Raw genomic sequence first — 20041 nt, 5'->3', positions numbered from 1 at the left:
CCAAAATTGTTCTTGTTTTCGGACGGATCTATGTTTACTTTGTTGTTAGGGTATTGTACAAACATCAATCAGTGTACTATAAGAAGTCATTGTAGCAAGGTCTATGAAATTCCAGACTTTTGTTGAGGTGTGCATTTACGCTGTAGCTCTTTGGACGTGAGCCTTGCCGTAAGGCGCCTTGTGGTATCTTCTGGAGGACACAGCAGTTAGGATAATTGAGAAACGTTGGACAGGAACACGAACGAGGATGTGCGGAGAGCAAGTGGCCGGCAGCGTCTCTCGGTGAGTGTGTGTGTGTGTGTGTGCTGGGTGCAACTCGGTGTGAAGCCATTATCTGGCAGTTGCAGAGTCTGTCGGCGGCCGCGCAGGAAGCTCCCCTGCAGCTCTGGAGGGCGAAGACGCGCCAGACGGGACTCGGCTAGACCGCGAGCGCGCTAAGGCGGGCCGCTCGCCCTGCACGCGCGGTTTGCGCAAACTCGCGGGATCTATCAGCCGCCAGCGGAGCCCGCCGACAACTTAACACCAACTGCAGCGACTCAACTCCGTCCCGCGAAACGCAACCACTAACTCACGCCCAACTTGAAACACGGCCGGGCGACTTCTTATGGGCCCCCGTCTGGGTATCTTGGTGGCGTCTTCCGCCACCCTCTCCCACCCCAACCCCTTCCCATGCCGGGCGACCGCCAGCCTGATGACAGCAGCGTCTGTGTGTGTGTGTGTGTGTGTGTGTGTGTGTGTGTGTGTGTCTGTGCCGTAGCCACAGAAGCTCGATACCGCAGTCGTCTGCAAGTTGATAACAAACAAACTTATCTGATACGGGCGTTCCATAACAATACGTATGCTGGTACTAAACGCTACGATGCATTTCTGGTGACCAGCAGAACGCTTAGTGACAACCAGCCGCTTCCACTTAATTCCAAACTCCTGATAAGGTGTATTCCTCTTGAAAGTAGAAGTAATTAGAATAGTCCGAGGATAGATATAGTTCTAGATTACACATTAAAGCTGGGCAAATCATCCTAAAGTAACAACATAAATGAACACATCATCTAAATGTAAAAATATGAATCTAAAATAAATATGAGACAAAGTAACACACAGAAAGAAAACAGTAATTCATACAGTGTAATATACAACAGTGACACGTCATGGATATTAAGCAATCTATACTAAATTAACAGTTACACTACTCAAACAAATTAGTATTATTATACAAATTCGTTGTAAAAAAACTATTTTTAGTTTACTTGTAGTTGTTAATTCTTTCTACTACCACGTAAGGTCTGTTCATGACGTAATTAGGGTTTAGTTTACTTGTAGTTGTTAATTCTTTCTACTACCACGTAAGGTCTGTTCATGACGTAATTAGGTTTCATTCTTGCAGCAAGTTGTTCCTAAGCCAAAGAAAATTTGTTTACTTACTGAAAGAGTAGTAGTAGCTGTTTTGTACCCTAGAAGACATTAATTCACTTAGCACTATAACACATAACACCAACATATATTAGATCGAGTTTTTCTGAAGACTGATGTTCATGCGTTGATACTAAAATGAGTAGCACTACATTAGGGGCACGGAATTTGAACTTCAATACCCTGATCCCTTACCAGGGTGATTTTGGTGACGAAACATCTACATCTAATCTTTCCTGTCTCCTTTTTGTTCTGTTCTTAAAATATGACACAAATTTATAATTTTCCAGTTCGTGTTTATATACATACTCTACTGGCCATTAAACCTGCTACACCAAGAAGAAATGCAGTTGATAAACGGGTATTCATTGGACAAATATATTATACTAGAACTGACATGTGATTAAATTTTCACGCAATTTGGGTGCATAGATCTTGAGAAATAAGTACCCAGAACAACCATCTCTCGCCGTAATAACGGCCTTGATACGCCTGGGCATTGAGTCAAACAGAGCTTGAATGGCGTCTACAGGTACAGCTGCCAATGCAGCTTCAGCACAATACCACTGTTCATCAAGAGTAGTGACTGGCGTATTGTGACGAGTCAGTTGCTCGAGCACCACTGACCAGACGTTTTCAGTTGGTGAGAGATCTGGAGAATGCTCTGGGCAGGGCAGCAGTCGAGCATTTTCTGTATCGAGAAAGGCCCGTACAGGACCAACAACAGGCGGTCGTGCATTATCCTGCTGAAATGTAGGCTTCCGTATGGATCGGATGAAGGGTAGAGCCACTGGTTGTAACACATCTGGAATGTAACGTCCACTGTACAAAATGCCGTCAATGTAAACAAGAGGTGACCGAGACGTGACGCCAATGGCACCCCATACCATCACGCCGGGCGATAGGCCATTATAGCGATGACGAATACATGCTTCCTGTGTGCGTTCACCACGATGTCGCCAAACACGGATGCGACCATTATGATGCTGTAAACAGAACCTGTATTCATCCGAAAAAATGACATTTTGCCATTCGTGCGCCCACGTTCGTCGTTGAATACACCACTGCAGCGTCAAGGGTAACCGCAGCCATGGTCTCCGAGCTGATACTCCATGCTGCTGCAAACGTCGTCGAACTGTTCTTGCAGATGGTTCTTGTCTTGCAACCGTCCCCATTTGTTGAGTCAGGGATCGAGACGTGGCTGCACGATCCTTTACAGCCATGCGGATAAGACGCCTGTAATCTCGACTGCTAGTGATACGAGGCCGTTGGCATCCAGCTCGGCGTTCCATATCACCCTCCTGAACCTAGTAATTCCATATTCTGCTAACAGTCATTGGATCTCGACCAACGCGAGCAGCAATGTCGCGATACGATAAACCGCAATCGCGATAGGCTACAATCCGACCTTTATCAAAGTCGGGAACGTGATGGTACGCATGTCTCCTTACTCGAGGCTTCGTAACAACGTCTGACCAGGCAACGCCGGTCAATTGCTGTTTGTGCATGAGAAATCGGTTGGAAGCTTTCCTCATGTCAGCACTGTAGGTGTCGCCACTGGCGCCAACCATGTGTGAATGCACTGAAAAGATAATCATTTCATATCACAGCATAGTCTTCCTGTCGGTTAAATTTCGCGTCTGTAGCACGTCATCTTCGTGGTGTAGCAATTTTAATGGCCAGTGGCGTATTTTTTACATTTTTAAAAAATAAGTTTAATAGATAACTGTGGCAGCGTTGGAAAGAAAGTGCCAGCATACGATGCGGTATAGATGTTGCGACAAGCTCGACAGAGGCCAAAAACAGACTCCCAGAGAATGCGCCGCCAACGCCCTCTCGGCCGTCAGTATTTAAGATCACCGCCGCAGATCTAAGGGCTAGTCTGTCCGAGTGTGTCGCTCCGAGTAAGCTCCAATGTCACCAGTCGCAGCCCATTGGGAATCGCAGTAGCAGTTAGCTCCGCCGCTAACTCAGAGACAAGCAGCACATGGCAACCACAAAAGTGTCCATAGCGGAGTTAGTACCTCACCAGCAGTGAGGCTGACGTGGACTATACAGAAGAGTTTGTAGCACAACGAATATCTTTATTTAAGTAACTTACCATTCTTATGAATGAAGAATGCAGTTAATCTATGCGCGTAGTTTGTGTTATAGAGAGAGGATACCGGCCACCAACCAACATCCTCTACTTGGTTTCCACGGTACCACTCTTCAGAGATAACGAGACGACATGATACTGATATTAAAAAAATTTAATACCAAATAACAGACAAAAGTATTCCACCCAGCCCCACCTCCACCTGGTGCTGCCTAAGCCGTGTGTGTGTAGCACTGTGGTCTGTTTGAAGTAATAAGTTTGCAGGCTGTAGGAGTCATAACGCATCTTAAAAACATGTAGCTTACGTAATTGCAGTACAGTTGCATATACACTGAAGATCCAAAGAAACTCGTATAGGCATGCGTATTCAAATACAGAGATACGTAGACAGGCAGAATACGGCCCTGCGGTCGGCAACTCCTATATAAGACAAATGTCTGGCGCAGTGGTTAGACCGGTTACTGCTGCTGTAATTACAGGTTGTCAAGATTTAAGTGGGTTTGAACGTGATGCTATAGTCGGCGCATGAGCAATGGGACACAACATCTTCGAGGTAGCGAGGAAGCAGGGATTCTCCCGTACGACCATTTCACGAGTGTACAGTGGATATCAGGAATCCGGCAAGACATCAAATCTCCGATTTCACTACGACCAGCAAGAGCTCCTGCAAGAGCGGGACCAATGACGACTGAAGACAATCGTCCAAGTGCAACACTGCCACAAATTTCTGCAGATTTCAATGCTCTGCCTTCAACAAGCATCAGAATGCTCTAACAACCCTACCACAACAAAGGTCAGCATTTAATAACTATTGTGGTTTAGTTCACGCTGCTAAATACTGCATTTTCGGGCAGCAACAGTCATATTATGTGGCAGGTGTCATTAGAGCACAGTTAATAAAGTCATTTTATGTAATAATAAAGAAAACTAGGTACTCATCTTTTTGTGTTTCCCACGCTGGTCTCGTCGTAAGGTCATGGCTCAATCGTTGAAAATCTAGGTGGTGATGATTCCAAGTTCGGATGCAAAGAGGCCTAGGTTTTATTCTGCTATATTCAAAAGTTTTTAGATGCGTTTCACAAACCATTCTTGGAGATCAAACCTTTCAAAGTTAGCACAATAGTGACGCAAAAAAAAGAAAAATAATCAGCACTCCGTATTTAAGTTACACTTCCTTTTAATTGCTTTTATTGCAATATCACGTAACACACAAAACATTACTTCACAATACAAAACATACTTGAAAACATCTTCCTCACAGTCACTGTTAAATTTCACATTTTCTAAGCTGATGACAATATTCGTCTTTCCAACGTGACGTCCACAACTTGACCTTCTCAAGGTCCGACTCTCTAACAAGTTAACAACCAACTATCAATCGCTTACGCGCCCAAAAATCGGAGTTACAAGTACGTCAGAGATCATAGTTACAAAAAAAAGAGTACACATAAGAATAATATCATTGCAATATAAACATATCGATGAATCAAAAGTGAAATCAAATCTGAATGTTGTCTCAGAAATATGTTACGTAGTTAACAGAAATACAGTATAATATTACTGGTATCGAGATGTTCAGGTGAGGTACCATAATGGTTACGTAATTCAAGTACCATTACAATGCGAAACATTCAAAGAAACATCATCGATATGGGCTTTCGGATCCGAAGGCCCACTCGTGTACCCTTGATGAGTGAGTGAACGACACAATACCTTACACCTCGCCTGGGCCCGTCTGCACCGACACTGACCCGTTGATGAATGGAAACATGTCGTTTGACCGAACGTGTCTCGTTTCAGATTGTATGGAGAGGATGGACATGTGTGGGTATGGAGACAACCTCATAAAACCATGGATCCTGCATGTCAGCAGGCGACTGTTCATGGTGGTGGAGGCTCTGTAATGGTGAGGGTCGTGTGCAGTTGGAGTGATTTGGGACGCCTGATACGTCTAGATACAACTCTGACAGGTGACACGTTAACACCCTGTCTGATCACCTGTCCATTGTGCATTTCGACGGACTTGGGCAATGCCAGCAGGACAGTGCGGCACCCCATTCGTCCAGAATTTCTACAGAATGGCTCCAGAAATACTATTCGGAGATTATACACTTCCGCTGGCCACCAAACTCCCTAGACGTGAACATTATTGAGCATATCTTGGGTGCATTGCTACGTGCTGTCCAGAAGTGATTTTCACTCCATCGTACTCTTACAGATTTATGGGTAGCCCTGCAGGATTCTTCGTGTCAGTTCCCTCAGCACAAATTCAGACATTAGTCGAGTACATGCCACATCGTGTGGCCGCACCTCTGCGTGCTCGCGGGGTCCTGCACGATGTTAGATAGGTCTACCAGTTTCTCTGCCTCTTCAGTGCAATTACACCACACACGATTTTAAACTGGAACACTTGTTACACATCTACAGAACTTGTTTTATCTTTCTCGCTCCTTTTTCAGCAGTCCAAGTCAAGAAGACCTCGTGTCTAAATTTTGTCTGCGAAACAAAATCTTGGTTTCGTCGTACTTCATTTTACGAATGCTTTATGGTCAACGACTTTAAGAAACAGGTCTTAGAATCTAAAGTTTTGTGACTAAATAAAAGGGTACTGTTACGTGGTTTCCTATTGTTACTGATATCTGTCACCTGTCCCACTTAAAAGGTTACTACTTTCTGCTTGGCTATACGAAAAGATGAATCCTGACAGGGTGAGTTACGTTACGGAGTTTGCCGTATAGCATGGACTTATCCCGCTACAGTACTGCCTTTGGAAAGCTGCCAGTGCTTTTAAGATCCCTGCCTCCACTGACGCACAACGTCGCGTGAAATAGATTAGAGAACACGGCCCGTTAAATGATATGTAAAGCGCAAAGGAAATTTAGGTTATGATTCCACACGACGGGTCAGTGAATAGAGGACGTACAATTCCTGTATTCATTTCTCAGAGAGTCTTTCTCGTTACTGCAGAGCTTATGGAGGATGTTTGAAGACGGCGGAGTGCACACGATGTGAAGAACGGAAGCGGAACATTTTCTTATATCTCAAAATTTTCTTTCTTATCTCACTCAGCATGAATCAAAACCACTGTACTGACTAATCGTCATGACGCGTTAACTTCGTCAACGAAAAATTTCATGGATGGATTTGGAAATGCAATGTGCTCTAAGCACTCTTGTTATTCCAATGTTGTCACCAGTCTCAGAAGAGAATTACCAGAGGAGGGAACATCCAAAATAGCAATTATCACCACAGCAAAATAGGATTACCGAAACTAAGATAAACTGGGAGGAATTCCAATAATTCCACATGTTGTCATATTACAAATGTGCCTACTGTCTTCATTATTCTAGAGAAATGTCAAAAAGTGTTAAGGTATACCAAAACTACGATCCGAATCGATACTTCGGAGTTTATCCGTTAAAGCCAATTTAGCTATCAGTCTGTTTATCTACTTTTCGTGAACGCTCTCATTCCACACCGAAATGATGATTTGACCTTTGAGACTGTACCTGCATCTTGTGGTATGTGAAGTTTAGGAGAAGAGAAGTAGCCTTGAGTTTATGATTATGTCTCTCATTGTTATACACGGTCCAGTCACATTAATGTAATCACCACCTATGTTCGTCGTCAACGTGCAATAACCACTCACAGAAGGCATATGCCAGCACTAGTAGTGGAGGATATATAAAGAGTTTCGGATGGACGCGCAAAACACTGCTGTTCTTGTTGTAATGTGGAAACGGAGTGATTTACCCCACGTCCAAAAGGACACGATCACTGGTTTTTGAGCAAAGGATGGAAGCATTTCCGAAACGGCTAAGTTTCTAAAATGTTCACGTGCCACCATGGTATAAGCACCCTGTGCGTGGTAAAATGGTGCTATCCAAAACTGGCGCTGAGGCAACTGTGTTCGGGGTTCCACAACAGGTGCCTGGTTCATGAACCCCTGCAGACTTCTGTTCATTGGCAACGAATCCTGGAACTTGTACAGCATTATTGCAACTAGACACCTACCGAGTGCCGACATGTAGCTTTTTCAGATGAATTACGTTTTATGGCGGGTACGACGTGCAACGTTTGAAAGCGAATACCCTGCAACAAGGGTCCGTGCCAGAGGACGGAGCGTTTTGGTCTGGATAATGTTTTCGTGGCATTCTGAAAGGCACAACGTATTAACAGAAACATTCATCTATCCTTGGGGACCACGTCCACCCCTACATGCCGTCTGCATGATGGCATCTACCAACAGGACAATACAACGTGTCACACAGCTCGTAGATTACATGCATGGTTCGAAGAGTATCAGAATGAGTTACCTTACTCCCCTAGACACAAAAATCCTCTGATTCAAAGCGATTAGAGAATCTGTGGGACCGCCTCGATCGAGCTGTTCGCTTCACAGATTCCTTTCACGTCTACGTGGATGATTCGGAGAGCACCAGGAGAAGTTTACTATACTCCCCTGGCTATCAAATTCCCCGCAATTGAACTTAATCGAGAATCTGTGGTGTCACCACAATCTGGCTGTTTACGTCATACATTCTTAACCGAGCCGGCCGATATGGCCGTGCGGTTCCAGGCGCTACAGTCTGGAACCGAGCGACCGCTACGGTCGCAGGTTCGAATTCTGCCTCGGGCATGGATGTGTGTGATGTCCTTAGGTTAGTTAGGTTTAATTAGTTATAATTCCTAGGCGACTGATGACCTCAGAAGTTAAGTCGTAAAGTGCTCAAAGCCATTTGATCCTTAACCGAGAAACCTAACACAGTTTGGCCGAGGGGTTCTAGGCACGACAGTCTGGAAGAGCGCGACCGCTACGGTCGCAGGTTCGAATCCTGCCTCGGGCATGGATGTGTGTGATGTCCTTAGGTTAGTTAGGTTTAAGTAGTTCTAAGTTCTAGGGGACTGGTGGCCTAAGAATTTAAGTCCCATAGTGCTCAAAGCCATTTGAACCTAACGTAGTTGGCCATTCCACTTGAGTCCGCCTGGCTCCACATCCCTCTCGGTACTTTTGAACCTCCACATCTCGCAGCGATCCGTGCTTATTCAGGCTGTTGAGAGGTGCTCACATTAATGGAACTAGACTATGTAAACTGAAAATTACTTTTACTATTTTCTTCCATCGCCATTCTACTGCGAAGTAGACTTTGCTGTAGGATGGGACGGAGTGAGGTGGCGCAGTGAACGCGCATTTGGGAGGACGATGGTTCAAATTCAGGTCCGAACATTTAGTTTTACCTTTTCCTTTATCTTCCTAGACTGATTCACGCAAATTCCAGGATGGTTCCGCCTTCTTAGTGCTGACATGGTTGCCCATCATGCTGTGGACCCGTGTTCGTTTCCCGACCGGGTTGAAGATTTTCTCCGCTCATGGAGACGGTGTTGCGTTGTCCTCATCATCATCTCATCATCACCGACACGGATGTCGCCCAATATGGTGTCACCTGAAATAAGACTTGCACCTGGAAGTCGAATTGCCCTGGGCAAGGCCTCCCGGCCGTCAATGCCACAGACCATTTCATTTTTCCCGGGATGGTTAGTTTGAAAATGGTACAGCCATTTTCTTTCCCGTTCTTTCCTAATATGGGCATGTGCCCCGTCTCTAATGTCCACTCCGTCGACGGGTGGTTAAACTTTAATCCTTCTTCCTTCACAAGAAGGAAGTGTAAACATCTCTTCAACAACGAACACAAGTGACGAAGTGACGAATATGAAGAAAGAAATCACCTGCTGCCTGTTCACGACGACGTTCGTGGGATTCATCTTGGAAGATTGAGGGAAAACACAGAACAATTAATTTGTATGACCGTAAGGGCTACTGAATCCATATCACCCTCGACTCTCTCGAATGGGAGCCCAATGTTCAAATACTGCCCACACCTCGCTCTGTCTTTAAACAGATGTTACCATCCCCTTGCGTGCTTTCTTCAAATTTGTAATCTACCACTAATCCCATATTCGTTGTAGCTCATGTCCAAACGCAGCATGACCACCTGTTTAGTAGCGCTTTAATCCACAGTCAGAACACAATAAAGAAGTGATAATCGGTGGCATGGTTAGCTCAAGTCCTTGGCAAGTTTCAGGGGTCATGTAGCACCAGACATATACGCACAAATGACGCAATTCCCGTAGATTACAGAACGGTGGTTTTTGGGCGTAGATATTGTGCCAGATAACGTCACAAATACGTTGCTTCGGGTACATGTATTCACTGCCATGTTGCTCATTCTAGGTAGCACCATTCTGGCCTTTTGCTGATACGGACAGCTATGTTGTTGCAAGATGCTATCGCTGTCTGTGAAGACATCAAGTATGAAGGGATTCAGATTGACCACATTAATGCGGACGTAATGAACAGCAGTCACCGTGTCTTTGATTATTACCACGGGCCCCATAGAAGTGCAGGTGAATGTTGGTTAACACAATACTGCCATAGACCGCCGTGCGTATGTGGCGCGGTTCATGTTTCGAGCAGGCATTCGTCTGCATGGCGGCGTAGTCGGACACATCTATCGTCTGGTTGTAACTAGAAAAGTGGTTTATAAGCCGAAGATCCACGATCCAGTCTCGATGGTCTTGTGCCTAGAATAATCGTACCTGGTGATGTGGTTGGGTCAACATGGTAACACCTGGGGTCATCTGCAGCGAAACTTCATGTTCGACAATGTTCGTGGAACCATGTGCTGCGAAACGCTTGTGCCTGCGCCAGAATTCTGCTTCTTACACTTACTGGTGATTTACGGGTACAAAGCGTGCGAAACGTAGTACACAAGGCTACCAATTCCAGCAGCAAGAACTGTTCCGACACTTTTGCGTATCGAGTCAAACAAAGCTTGGATGACAGGCACGGGTACGCCATTCCGTGCTGTTCCAGCTCCATGCTAGAATTCGCCAGTTATAGTGGCTGGCGAGTGGCGTGTCTCGGCGACCCATGATCAGGTGTTTTCAGTGGATGAGAGACAGAGATTTGCATAACGTTCTGGTCAGGGAAACAGTCGAACATGCAACGGGATATGTCACGATGGCACGAACAGTATACGGCCTCGCGTTATTTTGTTGAAACATAATGTAGCGGAGACATCGAAAATGGTCACTGTCGCCGGACTTACCACGTCAGGAGTGTAGCGTCTGCTGCTCAGTGTAACTTTGTTTACTCTTCTCCGCAAATCCAGAGATGAATAGCTTTATGGTGATTCTACATTCTAGACCAAGAGTCGTCTTAAAAGATAACTTCTAGTCACTACTGTGTCCGATGTAGTCGTCTGTCGCACCGCTGTCGATGTGCGTCTCTATGCAGCCACTGTAATGAAGTTTCAACAATGGCCGCCGTGCTGACAGATCATCGTGCTACAGATACCGTCGCACTGCCTATGTGGATATCCTTAGTGAGCTGAGTCTATCATGAGTGAAGATACGTGACGTGTCTCTATGATCGGGTTCTGTTCGAGAACAGTCGTTGAGAAACTGGTTGGCTCAGAGACTGTCATCCTGAGACCATTAGTTCACTGCACGCATGAGAACTGTGACACCACGACTAACGCAGGCAGGAATATCGTCGAACGAGAAACTGCAGTCTCTATAGACCCCAATTCTGCCAGGCTAGTGGCGAACTTCTCACCAACAACCTCCATTAAACTGCTATTTGTGACAGAAAAACCTTGTGCATATGCATTGGTTCATTATAAAGGGTGTTCGAGGTACAAGTGTGGATAGTTTTACTGGTAACCGAAGTCCGTCTACTGAACAACATTGCATCACTAGCGTATTTTAAGAACACACTTTTTTCCTCTAAAAATTCGCCCGAAAATTCAGATGCGTCTTATACTCGAAATTAATATAAAAATGTCCAGTGTATCATAAAATTCCGGCCGGTCTTGAAAATGAAAATACATATTCGATGCCGCGAGAATCCTAGCTATATATGGCAACATTGGATTAAACTGACAGCAGCAATGCACCGATGTAACGAACATGAGTTGCCGGTATTCACAAGTTTGTTATCGCTGTCTCCCTCATGTCCCGTAACCCCAAACCCAGAACACTGTCTAGCCTACGATCAATCACTGCAGTCTACGGTTGCGGTGAACTAGAATTTGAAATCATTTGTGTTGTCAGTAACATTAAAATAGTTTTGCTAGTAACTTGTTTCATAACGAAAAAAAGACATTGATATGATTAAAACTGTGTGCCAGACCGAGACTCGAACTCGGGACCTTCACCTTTCGCGGGCTTGTGCTCTACCGTCGGAGCTACCGAAACACGACTCACGGCCCGTCCTCACAGCTTCTGTACTGCCAGTACCTCGTCTCCTACCTTCCAAACATCACAGAAGCTCTTCTACGAACCATGCAGAACTAGCACTCCTGGAAGAAATGATATTGCGGAGACATGGCTTAGCCACAACTTGCGGGATGGTTCCAGAATGGGATTTTCAAATGGCTCTGAGCACTATGGGACTTAACATCTGAGGTCATCAGTCCCATAGAACTTTGTTGTGTTGTTTTCTTCAGTCCTGAGACTGGTTTGATGCAGCTCTCCATGCTACTCTATCCTGTGCAAGCTTCTTCATCTCCCAGTACCTACTGCAACCTACATCCTTCTGAATCTGTGTGTATTCATCTCTTGGTCTCCCTATGCGATTTTTACCTTCCACGCTGCCCTCCAATGCTAAATTTGTGATCCCTTGATGCCTCAAAACATGACCTACCAACCGATCTCTTCTTCTAGTCAAGTTGTGCCACAAACTTCTCTTCTCCCCAATCCTACCTCCTCATTAGTTACTTGATATATCCACCTTATCTTCAGTATTCTTCTGTAGCACCACATTTCGAAAGCTTCTATTCTCTTCTTGTCCATGTTTCACTTCCATACATGGCTACATTCCAAACAAATACTTTCAGAAACGACTTCCTGATACATAAATCTATATTCGATGTTAACAAATTTTTCTTCTGCAGAAACGCTTTCCTTGCCATTGCCAGTCTACATTTTATATCCTCTCTACTTCGACCATCATCAGTTATTTTACTTCCTAAATAGCAAAACTCCTTTACTACTTTAAGTGTCTCATTTCCTAATCTAATTATCTCAGCATCACCCGATTTAATTTGACTACATTCCATTATCCTCGTTTTGCTACTTAGAACTACTTAAACCTAACTAACATAAGGACATCACACATATCCACGCCCGAGGCAGGATTCGAAACTGCGACTGTATCCGTACCGCGATTCTAGACTGAAGCGCCTAGATTTTCACTCTGCAGACGAGTGTGCGCTGTTATGAAAGTTCCTAGCAGATTAAAACTGTGTGCCGGACCGATACTCGAACTCGGGACCTCTGCCTTTCGCGGGCTACTGCTGTACCATCGGAGCTACCCAAGGTCGACTCACGACCTGTCCTCACAGTTTCATATCAGCGTACACTGCGCTGCTGAGTGGAACTCCCACTCTGTAAACATCCCCCAGGCTGTGGCTAAGCCATGTCTCCGCAATATCCTTTCTTCCAGGAGTGCTGGTTCTGCATGGTTAGCAGAAGAGCTTCGGTGAAGTTTGGAAGGTAGGAGACGAGGTACTGGCAGAAATGAAGCTGTGAGGATGGCTCGTGAGTCGTGTTTCGGTAGCTCCTATAGCAGAGCACAAGCCCGCGAATGGCAAAGGTCCCGAGTTCGAGTCTCGGACCGGCACACAGTTTTAATCTGCCAGAAAGTTTCGAACTTTTCATTCTCTATGACAACTCAAGGCTTAAAAATTCTGCGCACCAGAGAGATGTTCACAAAACTTCAATGTTTGTTGTTCCTCATCCACGCTACGTCTCGCATCTCGCACCTTCCGACTTACCTCTATTTGGACCAACGAAGGAAGCACTCAGCGGGGAGCAGTATGTGGATGATGGGGACGCAGCAAGAAGTTGGCTCCTACCAGTAGAGTGGTAGCAGCTGTCCCTGCCAGTAACGTTGAGAAAGGCTTGGCATTGAACGGATATCAAGCTGAAAATTAGGGTTATGTAGCCAGACGTGTGGGGAACTATATGGTGTATCAGAATTCTGAATAAAACCAACCTGTTTTCAGGAAAAAAATGTGTTGCTTTTCTTATTGAAATCCTCTCGTATGTAACATTAACTCACTTGTGAAAAAATCAAACCCTTGAAGCTATTTTACACATGGGATTGTGATTATTTAAGGAATCGGTGGCCCCTTGTTTACAGATGAATAAACGAATTCCCAAGAAGAATCTCCTGGCGCTGCAGTGCAACATGGTAAGAATTTCCTACGCTAGACTACTTTATGGAAGCGTGGGACAGCAGGCTGGGTGGCGCCTCAGCGGGTCCTGTTTGGGCTGCTGCGGGACACAGACTAGGTCACACGCTGCGAGCGGAGCAGGCTGTTGCCGGCGTGTGCAAAGTATAGATTTCCCGACGGGCCTGGCCGGGCGCCGTACGTTAGCTCCCGGAAGAGCCCATAACAGGGGCTTATGGCAGGCGCCGCTGTCTGGTGCACGCTCGATACGCCTGCATTTGTCTCCGCACGGCTTTGCCGCTCGCCGCCGACTCACCTGCGTCTCCCGGCGACCCTTGACGTGTCTCGTGCCTCTCCCACATGGTCGCCACCTACGCATTCATGTTCACGCGCTGTGGTTTCAACGACTCAAAGACGTGTACTCGTACACCTGCCTACACACAATCAAGATCAAAAAATGGTTCAAATGTCTCTGAGCACTATGAGACTTAACTTATGAGGTCATAAATCCCCTAGAACTTAGAACCACTTAAACCTAACTAACCTAAGGACATCACACACATCCGTGAACGAGGCAGGATTCGAACCTGCGACCGTAGCGGTCGCGCGGCTCCGGACTGTAGCGCCTAGAACCGCTCGACCACTCCGGCCGGCGAAACAGATTTAATCCTTCAAACTATTCATCCGGAAATAGGAAGTAACATAGTTGAGAACTCTTATCGTCAGTCACTTTTACCTCTTGTGACTCTAGGTGTAACAAACCCTCCCAAAAATCACACATGCCTTGATGCGCACATGGACGTCCGCTTTCGGACATAAACAAAGCATGAGTCGCGTAGAAATCTACAAATGTAATGAACAGTCGTATGAACACGAGACAGACGAAAGAAAATAAGAAAAGTATTCGCCATAATTATTTATCTATGTATCCTAGTGTGAGAGAAGACGGCCAGTGCCTTTAAGGAAAAATGTTTGTCGTTTCCTGCAGCAGCTCGATTGTACCTAGGTACACACCTATTCGTCCGAAGGAAATAGATGGTCGCAAATGTCTTTCTCCAGGTGTCCAGAAAGATGGAAATCGCATGGGAAAAGATTGAGACTGTATGAGTGACGTGTAAAGGCTTCCGGGCGAAACAACTGCACCGTAGTTGAAACAACCGGTCAACAAAATTCCCGCTCAAATGACGCCAAGGTAGTTTCGAATACACTGCAGAAGTCAAGCTAAGGAGCCCTTACCCGTTTGTCATACAATGCTGATATACCTCTACGCGATTTCCGTAATTTTCGTGTCCTGATGAAAGACATTCCTACCCTTAGATTTGCTTCGGACGAAGAGGTGCAGTCCCGGATACGATTAAGTGCCGCAGAAACCCGCAAACATTTTTCCACGAGGGCATTGACCAACTCCCCCCCCCCCCCTCTTACTGTAGAATGAATGTTTCAAGAGTTATGACGAATACTTTTGAAATAATAAACAGTTTACTTACTCGTTTCTATATATTTAGTTTTCATTTGACTGTCTCTTATAATAAATGAGGTGACAGATTTGGGATCCTCGGATGAACAACAATCAGCTGCCGCATTCATAATTAACATATGAATTTAATTCCAAATTACATAGAAATTCAACAGTTAATTAAAGTGGGAGAGAACTTTTAGAGATAAAAGGAGACTTATAATAATAATTCCTGACGTACAGGGGAGCCGAAATCTGTAAAAAGATTTAGATTTCCGTCATTTTGAGACGAGTATATATTTTGTTCGAGATGGCGGCAAACGTTAAAAAGATACGAGTTTGAAAGGGGCGTCCCACCACTAATACCGTTCTTGTTCCTTTCGTTGATGGTTGATGGCTCATGGTCTAACATTCTCTTTCCAAGGTGTACTCAAGAAAAAAATGGTTCTGAACAATATGCGACTACACTTCTGAGGTCATCATACGTCTAGAACGTAGAACTAATTAAACCTAACTAACCTAAGAACATCACACATATCCCTGCCCGAGGCAGGATTCGAACCTGCGACCGTAGCGGTCGTTCGGCTCCAGACAGTAGCGCCTAGAACCGCACGGCCACACCGGCCAGCTGTACTCAAGAATTTGGTATTACAACTGTATTTAGAAGCTTTACGTACCACTGTGATTAGGATCATGAAAACAGTCGACTGTCGTATTCTTAGTTAGCACTCTACAGACTTTAAAAACGTACATGAGGTTCTTCAACGAAATGCCTGAAAAAATATACAGTAGCACAATAGGTACCAGTACCTGGAAAATCCTCATAATCACATTATTCAAGTGCAAAGTAAAATGGTACTTGAATAACATTCTTGCATTCAGCAAAATGTGGTGGAGTATTGGTCCATTTTTATTCAGAATACATCTCTGTTTTTGTATTTTCTAGATTTTCTTTGTTCATAGTGTTGCGATCACTAACACATACCCATAGTATCCTAACAAAGTACAGACCCGCTATCAATAGGAATGTGTTACCTTCCACGATCCGATGCTGGATCGGAAGTAAGCCTAAGTCCGGGTGGCCTATTAATGTTTAACTCACCCACAAACTGAAGCAAGTTTACTTTCATTTTTCCCGCCTGGGGTGGCGAGAAGTGTGCCTGAGATTTTAGGTGCGGCGAAGCACCCTCCCCACTGCAAAGGGTAATTTATTTTGGTGGAAAATCAGAGCATCGCTGACATTCATAGACGCTTGCAGAATGTCTGCGGAGACCTGGCAATAAACGAAAGCACGATGAATCGTTGCGTGAGGTGCCTGTCATTACCGCAACCTCCCACGTGGATGCCTGACGCACACAGCTGTGACTCCTGGAATGTTGGAGTGTGCGTACACTCCCATTCGAGATTATCGACGGATCATAATCACACACACCTCGCTACAAAGTCAGATGTTTTTTGTTGGTAGAGCCTATACACTCATCAACCAGATGAGGTACTCAATACTGTGTGCCCTCTGGTTCCCTCGCCATCTAACAGACGACCATGAAGAGCAACGAAGGAACATCTGTGCGAAACTGCTTGTGCATTGCGAGGCTGATTGTTAAAAGTTTCTGTCGAGCATCGTCACAGGCTATAGTACATGGATTATTCACTTCGATCAGGAAACTTTCTTTTTACATTTTTGTGTTCGGAAACTACAATTTGTTTGCCCAGTATTGGGCAATGTCCAATGCTTCTTCTTTAGCCAGCCATACATCGTCGAGGGTGCATCTGTGGAGACAGGCAGGGCATTGTAGAAGACGATCCATGTACTGTCGAGTGACGCATTTGTCGTCATTTTCGTCCAACCAACCCCATTTGATCAAATCAGATTCCACAGGAGCCACCCCAGTTCTGATTCGGTTAAGCATTCTCCAGGTTTTCCAATCACCAGAAATGCCGCTTGGTGGGTCCTCTCTTAGTGGACAGTAGGTGGGGGGCTCATCTAAGGCGCAACTTAGCAAACGGCGTCTGGATTTGAGTCTGCTGGGGCCACACTCTAGGCCAAAAATTGAGTGACGGGCATCAAAGGTTTGTTTTAGCTTCTCGGTATGTTCATAGGCTTTCCTACGTGAGTCAGTGTTTGTGAAACCTGCGACCCCGTGAATATATTCTATGGGGTTTGGTTTCATGCAGCCTGTCACTATCCTGCATGTTTCATTCAAGCTAATATCTACATTTTTTGCGTGGGCGGATCTGCACCATACCGGGCAGGCATATTCGCCTGCCACCTGTTTAAGGTCTATTAAAGATTGATCCTCGACAGAATAGAGAAGATCGTTGGCTCGAAGCTAGTTCCACACCAAGCAGGTTTTAGACCTGAGAAGTCCTGTACCAGTCAAATTCTGGCATTGACGGAACATATCGAGGATGGGTTTGAGAATAAACTAATCACCGGGCTGGCACTAGTCGACCTAAGTTCCGCCTGTGATACAGTAGATCACCGGACACTACTGCATAAAACCTACGAGATCCTGAAAGACTACCACCTAGTCAAGATAATCGAATCCCTGCTCCAAAATAGATTCTTCGTAATGCTTTAGGGGAAAAAGAGTCGATGGCGGAAGCAGAAAAATGGGCTCGCCGAAGGGAGCGTGTTGGCGCCAGTGTTATTCAACATATATACAAATGACCAACCAACTCCAGAGAAAACCAAAACTTTTCTATATGTAGACGACCTGGGAATAACAATTCAAGGAAACAGGTTTGAAGCCATCGAGGAGAAACTAGAAACGGCCCTTTCTACAATGTCAACCTACTACAAAAAGAATTCTCTAAAACCCAATCCCTCCAAAACTCAAGTGAGTGCATTCCATCTGAACTCGAGGCAGGCAAAGTACAGGCCCAATGTTACCTAGGATGGGACATTACTAGAACACACAGATACCCCCACCTACCTTGGCGTCGTGCTGGACAGAACATTGACATACAAATATCATTGCGAAAAAACACACAAAAAGTAGAAGCACTAAATTCCGTAATAAGAAAGCTGTCATATAGCAAATGGGGTGCCAAACCTACCGTAGTCAGAACTTTATCCTAAGCTTTGTGCTTCTCAACTGCCCATCCTCGATATGTTCCGTCAATGCCAAATTTGACTGGTACAGGACTTCTCAGGTCTAAAACCTGCTTGATGTGGAATTACCTTCGAGGCAACGATTCTCTATTCTGTTGAGGATCAATCTTTAATAGACCTTAAACAGGTGGCAGAGAAGGGTTATGGGTAGATAGCTCTTCGAAGACTGTGGGTCCTTCCCGGGTTTAAGGAGAGCCACCACCTTTGGCTTCCTCAACAGTTTCGGGATTTTAAACATTTCACGGCACACGTTATAAAGTCCAAGTATCCAGTCCGTGGCGCCAAGGCCGCAGTTTTGAATCTGTCCCACATAAATATCATCAAACCCAGCGGCATTCCCATTCTTCATGGTATTTATGCCATTGTTCAACTCTCTCATGGTAAATGGTTTCTGGAAGTTCGTGTTTTCCGTTTGCAGTGGGCGTGTGATTTTAGTTTAATTTAGTTTAGAAACAAAACGGCAGTCTATGAAGTGGAGCAACACTACCTGTCCTGCTAAGGAAAAGTTCAAAACAGCACCATCAGCCGGTAGAGTCATCGCGACGGTCCTCTGGGACTCTGAAGCGGTTATTCTGTTTGAAGTCCTCTCTCACTGTGCAACGATCAACATTGAAGCGTATTGTGCAACCTTCAGGAACTGGAGAGTCGACTGCAGCTTGTTCGTCGCCACAGAAATGCAAACGAACTTTTCGTTCTCCATGACGACGCAAAGCGTCACACACGTCTGCGCACCTGTGAGAAGCTCACAAAGCTTCATTGGACTGTTCTTTCTCATCCTCCCTAGAGCCTGGATTTCGCACCTTCCTACTCTCTGCCACCCCCCTCCCCATCCCGCCGCCCACGAACGATGCACCTTGCTGTTGGTGGGGAGGCTTGCGTGCCTCAACGATACAGACAGCCATACCGTAGGTGCAACCACAACGGAGGGGTATCTGTTGAGAGGCCAGACAAACGTGTGGTTCCTGAAGAGGGGCAGCAGCCATTTCAGTAGTTGCAGGGGCAACAGTGTGGATGATTGACTGACCTGGCCTTGTAACAATAACCAAAACGGCCTTGCTGTGTTGGTACTGCGAACGGTTGAAAGCAAGGGGAAAGTACGGCCGTAATTTTTCCAGAGGGAATGCAGCTTTAAACAAAAGAAAAGTTCGGAGTAGGCATTAAAATCCACGGAGGAGAAATAAAAATTTTGAGGCTCGACGATGACATTGTAATTCTGTCAGAGACAGCAAAGGACTTGGAAGAGCAGCTGAACGCAATGGACAGCGTCTTGAAAGGAGGTTATAAGATGAACATCAACAAAAGCAAAACGAGGATAATGGAATGTAGTCGAATTAAGTCGGGTGATGCTGAGGGAATTAGATTTGAGGAGCATAATACCTGATGATGGTCGAAGTAGAGAGGATATAAAATGTAGATTGCCAATGGCAAGGAAAGCGTTTCTGAAGAAGAGAAATTTGTTAACATCGAGTATAGGTTTAAGCGTCAGTAAATCGTTTCTGAATGTATTTGTATGGAGTGTGGCCATGTATGGAAGTGAAACATGGACGATAAATAGTTTGGACTAGAAGAGAATAGAAGCTTTCGAAATGTGGTGCTACAGAAGAATGCTGAACATTAGATGGGTAGATCACATAACTAATGAGAAGGTATTGAAGAGAATGGGGGAGAAGAGGAGTTTGTGGCACAACTTGACTAGAAGACGGGGACGGTTGGTAGGGCATATT

The sequence above is a fragment of the Schistocerca gregaria genome, chromosome 3, assembly GCF_023897955.1.
Source record: "Schistocerca gregaria isolate iqSchGreg1 chromosome 3, iqSchGreg1.2, whole genome shotgun sequence".
Classification (NCBI taxonomy): domain Eukaryota; kingdom Metazoa; phylum Arthropoda; class Insecta; order Orthoptera; family Acrididae; genus Schistocerca; species Schistocerca gregaria.
The sequence above is the reverse complement of the archived record's forward strand: the minus strand, read 5'-3'. Positions refer to the sequence as shown.